Source organism: Schistocerca cancellata, chromosome 4 (genome assembly GCF_023864275.1).
Source record: "Schistocerca cancellata isolate TAMUIC-IGC-003103 chromosome 4, iqSchCanc2.1, whole genome shotgun sequence".
Lineage (NCBI taxonomy): Eukaryota > Metazoa > Arthropoda > Insecta > Orthoptera > Acrididae > Schistocerca > Schistocerca cancellata.
In genome coordinates, this window is record NC_064629.1 from 175375472 (window position 1) to 175385428 (window position 9957).

A 9957-nucleotide genomic window follows, 5' to 3' on the forward strand; every position below is an offset into this window, starting at 1 on the left:
GTCTTTCAAGTGTCCCCACAGAAAGAAGTCACAGGGGTTCATGTCTGGCGAATAAGGAGGCCAATCCACGCCGCCTCCTGTATGTTTCGGATAGCACAAAGCAATCACACGATCATCGAAATATTCATTCAGGAAATTAAAGACGTCGGCCGTGCGATGGAGGAGGAGGAGGAGATTAGTGTTTAACGTCCCGCCGACAACGAGGTCATTAGAGACGGAGCGCAAGCTCGGGTAAGGGAAGGATGGGGAAGGAAAACGGCCGTGCCCTTTCAAAGGAGCCATCCTGGCATTTGCCTGAAGCGATTTAGGGAAATCACGGAAAACCTAAATCAGGATGGCCGGAGACGGGATTGAACCGTCGTCCTCCCGAATGCGAGTCCAGTGCGCTAACCACTGCGCCACCTCGCTCGGTGCCGTGCGATGTGGCCGGGCACCATCTTGCATAAACCACGAGGTGTTCGCAGTGTCGTCTAAGGCAGTTTGTACCGCCACAAATTCACGAAGAATGTCCAGATAGCGAGATGCAGTAATCGTTTCGGATCTGAAAAATGGGCCAATGATTCCTTTGGAAGAAATGGCGGCCCAGACCAGTACTTTTTGAGGATGCAGGACGATGGGACTGCAACATGGGGCTTTTCGGTTCCCCATATGCGCCAGTTCTGTTTATTGACGAAGCCGTCCAGGTAAAAATAAGCTTCGTCAGTAAACCAAATGCTGCCCACATGCATATCGCCGTCATCAATCCTGTGCACTATATCGTTAGCGAATGTCTCTCGTGCAGCAATGGTAGCGGCGCTGAGGGGTTGCCGCATTTGAATTTTGTATGGATAGAGGTGTAAACTCTGGCGCATGAGACGATACGTGGACGTTGGCGTCATTTGGACCGCAGCTGCAACACGGCGAACGGAAACCCGAGGCCGCTGTTGGATCACCTGCTGCACTAGCTGCGCGTTGCCCTCTGTGGTTGCCGTACGCGGTCGCCCTACCTTTCCAGCACGTTCATCCATCACGTTCCCAGTCCGTTGAAATTTTTCAAACAGATCCTTTATTGTATCGCTTTTCGGTCCTTTGGTTACATTAAACCTCCGTTGAAAATTTCGTCTTGTTGCAACAACACTGTGTTCTAGGCGGTGGAATTCCAACACCAGAAAAATCCTCTGTTCTAAGGAATAAACCATGTTGTCCACAGCACACTTGCACGTTGTGAACAGCACACGCTTACAGCAGAAAGACGACGTACAGAATGGCGCACCCACAGACTGCGTTGTCTTCTATATCTTTCACATCACTTGCAGCGCCATCTGTTGTCGAAAATTGTAACTACTGTAATTTCGAAAGTTTGTCCGCCTGAAAAATGTACTGTTGTCCCAAGCATATTGCAAGAAACGGTGTATTTCTATCGCTGCTCGTTTAGTTTTTATTGCCGTTTCAAATATACCGGTCATTTTTGAAACACCCTGTATGTACAAACGAGCATTTCATCTTCTACTGGAATCCACTATTATGGAATTTTACTGTTATTAGTCCTACGATGATAGAAAGTGCATGGGCCTATTAATGATCTGTCACAGCTGTACTGCAGTACAATAAAATTAAAATCATGTCAAAATCATTTTCAGTTGCATAAGGCACCACGTCTTGCATGAAATGAGGACTGTTACGCAGAAGAAACTAAATGCTACAAACAAGCCGTTATACCATTTATGTCGGAAATTGATTTTAAATTTTGTTGTGCAAGTAGTAATCACTAAGACTTTATAATAGCAGATTCAAGTAGAAGATGCAATTCTCGTTAGTACGTACACATCCAGTTGCCAGTTTACAGCTTTAGAAACGCATTTTGTCTGCTGAGTTAAGCGAATGAGCGAGCTCTGGCCTACCTTCGTGACGTACGCGCCGAGGCCTGTCTTTCTCGTGGGCGTCGGCCTTTCGCGTTGTGACGTCATCTGGCAGACAGCGGACAGGCTGCGAGTAGCGCGTGTCTAATCTAGACGGAACACGAGGCTAAATAATTATTGTAATAGCGTAGCGAGCGAGGGAAGGAGATGAGAAAAAAATACAAGTAATTGCGCAGTTGCAAACTGTAACAATTATGGCCGTAAAACTAGTGATGTGATGTATCACCGATTCCTTAATAATGCAGTACAAAGGGAGTGGGTAGCTCGTTGAAAGAGAGCAGATAAATCAGTGTTAACAGTGCACGAATTTGCTCAATTCATATTCTTCCAGAAGATTACGAGTGTTATTTAAAGAACGAGCTCCTTGGTTTGCCGACAAAGAAGAAGCTAAATGCATTTACCAAACTGGCATGGAGATGTACGTACAACTAAAAGCAACAGTGAAGCTACCGACGAGGTTGTTGTTGTTGTTGTCTTCAGTCCTGAGACTGGTTTGATGCAGCTCTCCGTGCTACTCTATCCTGTGCAAGCTTCTTCATCTCCCAGTACCTACTGCAGCCTACATCCTTCTGAATCTGCTTAGTGTATTCATCTCTTGGTCTCCCTCTTCGATTTTTACCCTCCACGCTGCCGTCCAATACTAAATTGTTGATCCCTCGGTGTCTCAGAACATGTCCTACCAACCGATCCCTTCTTCTAGTCAAGTTGTGCCACAAACTCCTCTTCTCCCCAAATCTATTCAAAACCTCCTCATTAGTTATGTGATCTACCCATCTAATCTTCAGCATTCTTCTGTAGCACCACGTTTCGAAAGCTTCTATTCTCTTCTTGTCCAAAGTATTTATCGTCCACGTTTCACTTCCATACATGGCTACACCCCATACAAATACCTTCAGAAACGACTTCCTGACATTTAAATCTATACTCGATGTTAACAAATATTTCTTCTTCAGAAACGCTTTCCTTGCCATTGCCAGCATACATTTTATATCCTCTCTACTTCGACCATCATCAGTTATTTTGCTCCCCAAATAGCAAAACTCCTTTACTACTTTAAGTGTCTCATTTCCTAATCTAATACCCTCAACATCACCCGACTTAATTCGACTACATTCCATTATCCTCGTTTTGCTTTTGTTGATGTTCATCTTATATCCTCCCTTCAAGACACTATCCATTCCGTTCAACTGCTCTTCCAAGTCCTTTGCTGTCTCTGACAGAATTACAATCTCATCCGCGACCCTCAAAGTTTTTATTTCTTCTCCATGGATTTTAATACCTTCTCCGAACTTTTCTTTTGTTTCCTACCGACGAGGTAAGCAAGCTAAATATACAGACATTTGCTGTTGTTCTGATTAAACTAAATTACAGTGCTGATTTCGTTTACTTAAATCTTCTCAAATGGCATGTATTTTATGTATCGATACATAGTTATTATTTCTCAGGTGTCATTCATAAAACAGGCAACATGAAACAAACGTTTAATCACTTTTTTTTGTTATTCCTGCGGGTCGTACTTGAGCGAGCTCAGCGCTATGAAAATAGAGATGTGCGAAAGAGACCAGTTTGAGCCTTGGAATCTGTGTCTCCAAAGACGAAGAAAGTGGACCAAGTAACAAATACAGCGCCGACCAGTGGACTAAGTGATTTAAGACTTCAGGACGAAGAAATCAAAAGACTGAATAAAGAAATAGAAGTTTTTAAGAAGAAAAATGCAGTGCTGGAAATGACCCTAAAAGAACGTCATTCAGCCCTGAAACGGGTCAAAGCTGTCAGGTACGTGTTGTTAAAAAAGAGAAAATTAGTGCAACTGTGAAAGAAAGTGTGATAAGGAAGGAAGTATAAAATGTATTATCGAAATGTTTCACTGTGGCACAAATTCGCAGTTTGTTAGACGGCAACAGACAGGTTAAATGGAGTCCCCATGGAATTGCCAATGCACTAATTTTAAAGGCCCTTTCTCGAAAAACTTACGCGTATTTGAGAAAGCACAACATTTCTTTGTCCTGCCGTGCAATGCTGTAGGACCGCCGCAGGAATTGCTCGCATACTTTGCCACCATTGCTGAAGAGTAATTTCATTCGTAGTTTCACTTGTCCAGCCTCACGGACGAACACTTAGTTTGTTGTTCGATCGGTCAACAAGGCGCAGCCCCATCTCCATGCAGCGCAGCCGACTACGAGTCGCAGCCGTAATCAGCACGCGGCCATGCGCCGTACTGTCGGTAATATACGCAGCTTCGGCCCGTATGGATTCAGTTGATTTTTCAGCCATCCAAATTCGAATTGAGGTTTCTCAGCGGTTGAATCCATAGAATCACTTTGCCTCCATAAGTGATATCGCGGTACTGCATCTGACTACCGAGCGTGGTAGCGAACTGGTTAGCACACTGGATTCTATAAAATTATAAGTTGTCCTTTGGAAGTCAGACCTGGAAGTCGGTGAGATCTGTAGAGATTGAATAAGAGTTCCTGACCGTTCTTTCCACCAACCTGTCGTCTTCTAAAGTTGTGCCCCCAGCGCAGAAGACAGCTGGTTGGTCGTGGGATGTTCTTCGTTGGAGGCTGGTATGCTATCATCTTGTACTTGAACCTGTGTTTGTGCTTTTTTTTGTGGGATGCAACTTGCCCAGGTTAGTCTCTGTATCTACAGAGGGCAAGATCTGTAGTACTGACAATGATGGTAGGCGACTCCTCCCATTAATGTATCCTGTTTGTTTATATGTTAAAATATCACTTTTTACACTGTCTTCTACAACACTCGACATAGGTTTCTTAATAGTACGGTATCTTTGCTGACAACTTCCGATATAGAGTACGTCATGTCCGTCCGAAACAGAGATACACGTCCAGCTCTGAAAACACCAGAAACAGAGTGACTAGCGCAGCCAAAGTACTTGGTCTCCCAGGAGCGCCAAAGTGACCCGAAGGTTTCCGAAGCACTTCGGTTGTAATATCATTACTCTTGTGTTTCTCAAAACTATGGAAATTTAATAAACAAAAACCGTAGACTCGTAGGGCAACCATAAGAGATCGTCACACTGAAAACTGGGTTAAATAAAATGAAAAGTATATAAATAATTAATAAGAGAAGTTAGGCATTTTGGCGCCTAACACCCGAATGTACCGACCAATCAGAAGCAACTTCAGTGCAACTGGCGGACTCTCCCACGGGAATAGTACATATTGTACCATATGCTGCTTGTACCTCACTCCACTTTTGTACCATATACACCCTCCCGCCGGAGGTTCGAGTCCTCCCTCACTCATGAGTGTGTGTGTGTTGTTCTTAGAATAAGTTAGTTTAAGAAGTGTGTAAGTCTAGTAAGTCTAGGGACCGATGACCTAAGCAGTTTGGTCCCTTAGGAATACACACGTTTGAACATTTTTTTGTACCATATGCTACTTCACGTGTATCATGCTGCATCAAGGCGAACTTTAGCAAGATAGAATACCGGCGGCCACAAATCGCATTCGGGAGTATGACGGTTCAAACCCACGTCCGAGCATTCTGATTTAGATTTTCCGTGTTTTCCTAAATCGCTTGAGGTAAATGCTGGGATGGTTCCTATGAAAGGGTATGGCCGCTTTCCTTCTCCATTCCTCCCTAATCCGAGATTGTGCTCCGTCCCTATTGACCTCGTTGTCGACGGGATGTTAAACACTTATCTCCTCCTACTCCTGCATCCGATTACACTCTTGTTTATCGATATTACACATTTTACCTGAGTTCAGTTTTGGCGTGGCGTTGGGTGCGGAAGTGTTCGGCGAGTGCTCCGCTTATTTTCGCGTTTTGGGTGAGAAGAAGTGGGCAGATTCCACCTGCTTAGCTGAGTGGTAACGTGCTTGCCTACCATGCAACGGGCCCGGGTTCGATTCCCGACTGGGTTGGAGATCGCTCGTGAACTGGGGGTTGTGCTGTCCTGATCATCATTTCATCTTCATCACCGGCAAGCAAGTCGCCCAATGTGGCGTCGACTGAAATAAGACATGCTCTCGGCGGCCGAACGTCCCTGGATGAGGTCTCCGGGCCGTCAATGCCACACGATCGTTTCACTTTTTTTTAGAAGTGGTGGTCGTGCAGTGCAAGTTTCTGAGCGGATTTTTAAATGATCTGTCACGTTACGCAGTAAGGACTAGTTCGAGGACTGTAGTTTGGCCGTAAGAGGTTTTTCCGCGGTAGTGAATGTATTGTTGCGGGCCCTGCGACAAGTTTCGTCGGCGGAGCTTGAGTCCATTTTCCCGTCTGGGGGCGGCCATGTTTTTACCAGATTGCGCGCGGGACGTGCAATTAGGTAACAACGCAAGCAGAAAGCTAGCCACTTCACGAGTAAATTAAGGCATGTGTTTGACGCATGAAGCCAAAGCAGATGTTCTAGCTTAATACTCGGTATATGATTAAAACAAATGCCATTCGTCTATTTTATATAGGCCTAATAAATTTGTGAGCAAATGGAAGTATCCTGAAGCAGTGTGTATGTCTACCGAATTTCAACAGCTGTATTTTATGATGCTATATAAACATTGACAACTGATTAATAAGAGAAAGAAGTTTCATTTAATGTGTCTCAGAGTACATGATGCTATTTCAGATTTTTCCGTGCGAATATCCATCGCTGAGATTGGTAAACTCTTGTCTCTTTCCGCCCCAACATAATGCATTTTAAGTGTGTGTCGATCATATAAAATTTTCTTACGCTGTCCAAATAATTCATTCTGTACATACTTTTAGGAACTCTGTACGACAGAAAATGGGAAAAATATCAATACTTGGGTGCTTGACCGAAACAGCAGAAAGTAATTCAAAATAGGTAACTGAATATACACACGATAATTATAATTTACAGGAATGTGAAAAGCCAAGACTACAGAACCAAGTGCGAGTCGCCAGTCGGAAGTACGTAGACTTAGGGTTTCGTAAACATGTTAAAACACATCGTGTCACTCAATATCCATTAAAAGTCTAGAAAATAACGTTTAAAGAAAACCTGCATTGAGCAGGATTCCAACTCACGTCCTTCGGATTACAACGAGCATCATACATCCATCTTCACTTCGGTTTTTGCACACGACAGCGGAGCAATCAGGCATTCCTCTTGACTGTCCTTAATGATTTTGTAATTAATATTATTAGTAATACTCAGTAAATCACTTTCAATAAAAATTTTGCCTCTAAAATTTGCTGTGAAGTTCTAAAAGTATCGTCATAGATCCGAGCAACAGAGTGACTGTACGGTAATTTACGTAAATAGAATCGACAGAGAACATGCAAAAGTCCTTCTATACCTACCGTATTACAACCTGTACATAACTGTACAATAGAATTGGCGTTAGAAGCGTTGAAGAGAATCAATGGTACAGAATCACACACAGTATCTATTTATACTCGTAGCAAGTCAGCGTCAGTTTGGTAAAAATATGGCGTCCCCGGCTCTCAGCCATTCAGTTATCACCATTGGCCACTCTCTCCCTCTATATAGGCTCTCTAGGTGCTAACAGAGTGCAGCCCGGCTTGCGACAGGCTGGCTGCACGAGCTATAGCTGTTCGTTGCGTCAGGCGTCCGAGACACCAGCAGCCGACGCGTTTCTCGCCACATACTGCTCGCGAGAACTGCAAGACCACACTAAGCAAGAAATAATGATATACCCAGATCTAGAGGCTTCCGGATACAAAGAGCCCCTCAAAATGTTCGACGCGTTGCTTAGAAAAAAATTAGTTCTCAGATTCCCCACGTAGCGCGTCTGAGATGATTCTGTTTTGTTTCAGCAAACCCCCGACCCGCTACCAGCAAACGTTTGTTGGAAGATGCGGTGACACCACTGAATCGTTTAAATGTTTGCTGTCCGAACTGGAACTTGTGTTTGAGCAACAAAACGCAAGGGAAAGCAGAAGAGCAAACGAATAACCAGCAATCCCGTAAGAATAACATAGGGGGCAATGAGTGATACGAACCGCAAGGTGTGCAATAAGAAAGAGTAGCACAGCTGGACAGTAGGAATTACGGGGAACAGGGCTACGGAGCTGAGAGTGCCCGCAGGTTTTTTAGAAACTGGAGCGAACAGGGGCGTAGCCAGCAGGGAGACAACCGATGGTGCAGTCAGAACCATAATAATAACAACGACATAATCGAAACTGGTGGTCTAGTGGACTAAAACGGCGATGTCATAACCAGAACTGACGGCAGATGTCAAACCATTTCAAGAATAGGAACTTCGTCATTTCTTGTTTTCATCTTTTGTCGTTAGTATTAGGTTTGATCTTCTCATTTTTGTGAAGTTTTCTTTGTGTGTGTTTCTTTTTTTAGGGCGTTTCTACAGATCTCACTTATGTGAATGACAGTTATGCGTCAGACACCATCCTGCACATACAGGGTGGTCCATTCATCGTGACCGACGGCCGCGGTGGCCGTGCGGTTCAAGGCGCTACAGACCGGAACCGCGGGACTGCTACGGTCGCAGGTTCGAATCCTGCCTCTGGCATGGATGTGTGTGGTGTCTTTAGGTTAGTTAGGTTTAAGTAGTTCTAAGTTCTAGGGGACTGATGACCTAAGATGTTAAGTCCCATAGTGCTCAGAGCCATTTGAACCATTTTCTTCATCGTGACTGGGCCAAATATGTCACGAAATAAGCATCAAACGAAAAAACTACAAAGAACGAAACTTGTCTAACTTGAAGGGGGAAACCAGATGGCGCTATGGTTGGCGCGCTAGATGGCGCTGCCATAGGTCAAACGGGTATCAACTGCGTTTTTTAAAAATAGGAACCTCCTTTTTTCAATACATATTCGTGTAGTTCGTAAAGAAATACGAGTGTTTTAGTTGGACCACTTCTTCGCTTTGTGATAGATGGCGCTATAATAGTCACAAACATATGGCTCACAATTTTAGACGAACAGTTGGTAACAGGTGGGTTTTTTAAATTAAAATACAGAACATAGGTACGTTCGAACATTTTATTTCGGTTGTTCCAATGTGATACATGTACCTTTGGGAACTTACGATTTCCGAGAACGCATCCTGTTACAGCGTGATTACCTGTAAATGCCACATTAAGGCAATAAATGCTCAATATGATGTCCGTCAACGTCAGTGCATTTGGCTATACATGTAACGACATTCCTATCAACAGCGAGTAGTTCGCCTTCCTTAATGTTCGCACATGCATTGACAATGCGCTGACGCATGTTGTCAGGTGTTGTCGGTGGATCACGATAGCAAATATCCTTCAACTTTCCCCACAGAAAGAAATCCGGGGACGTCAGATCCGGTGAATGTGCGGGCCATGGTATGGTGCATCGACGGCCAATCCACCTGTCATGAAATATGCTATTCAATACCGCTTCAACCGCACGCGAGCTATGTGCCGGACATGCATCATGCTGGAAGTACATCGCCATTCTGTCATGCAGTGGATATTTTGTAGTAACATCGGTAGAACATTACGTAGGGTCCGCAGCTCGTGGTCGTGCGGTAGCGTTCTCGCTTCCCACGCCCGGGTTCCCGGGTTCGATTCCTGGCGGGGTCGGGGATTTTTCTCTGCCTCGTGATGACTGGGTGTTGTGTGATGTCCTTAGGTTAGTTAGGTTTAAGTAGTTCTAAGTTCTAGGGGACTGATGACCATAGATGTTAAGTCCCAAAGTGCTCAGAGCCATTTGAACCATTACGTAGGAAATCAGCATACATTGCACCATTTAGATTGCCATCGATAAAATGGGGGCCGATTATTCTTCCTCCCATAATGCCGCACCATACATTAACTCGCCAAGGTCGCTGATGTTCCACTTTTTGCAGCCATCGTGGATTTTCCGTTGCCCAATAGTGCATATTATGCCGGTTTACGTTACCGCTATTGGTGAATGACGCTTCATCGCTAAATAGAACGCGTGCAAAGAATCTGTCATTGTCCCGTGATTTCTCTTGTGCCCAGGGGCAAGAATGTACATGACCTTCAACGTCGTCGACATGGAATTCCTGGTGCATAGAAATATGGTCCAGGTGCAATCGATGTTGATGTAGCATTCTCAACACGGACGTTTTTGAGATTCCCGATTCTCTCGCAAT

General features: G+C 44.4%; 1 non-coding gene across 1 annotated transcript; it reads right to left on the reverse strand.

Moving 5' to 3' along the window:
• Positions 1–335: 335 nt before the first annotated feature.
• On the reverse strand, positions 336–408 carry Trnaa-cgc (transfer RNA alanine (anticodon CGC)). Its single transcript has one exon. It is a non-coding gene; the product is annotated as a tRNA-Ala (tRNA).
• Positions 409–9957: the final 9549 nt, after the last annotated feature.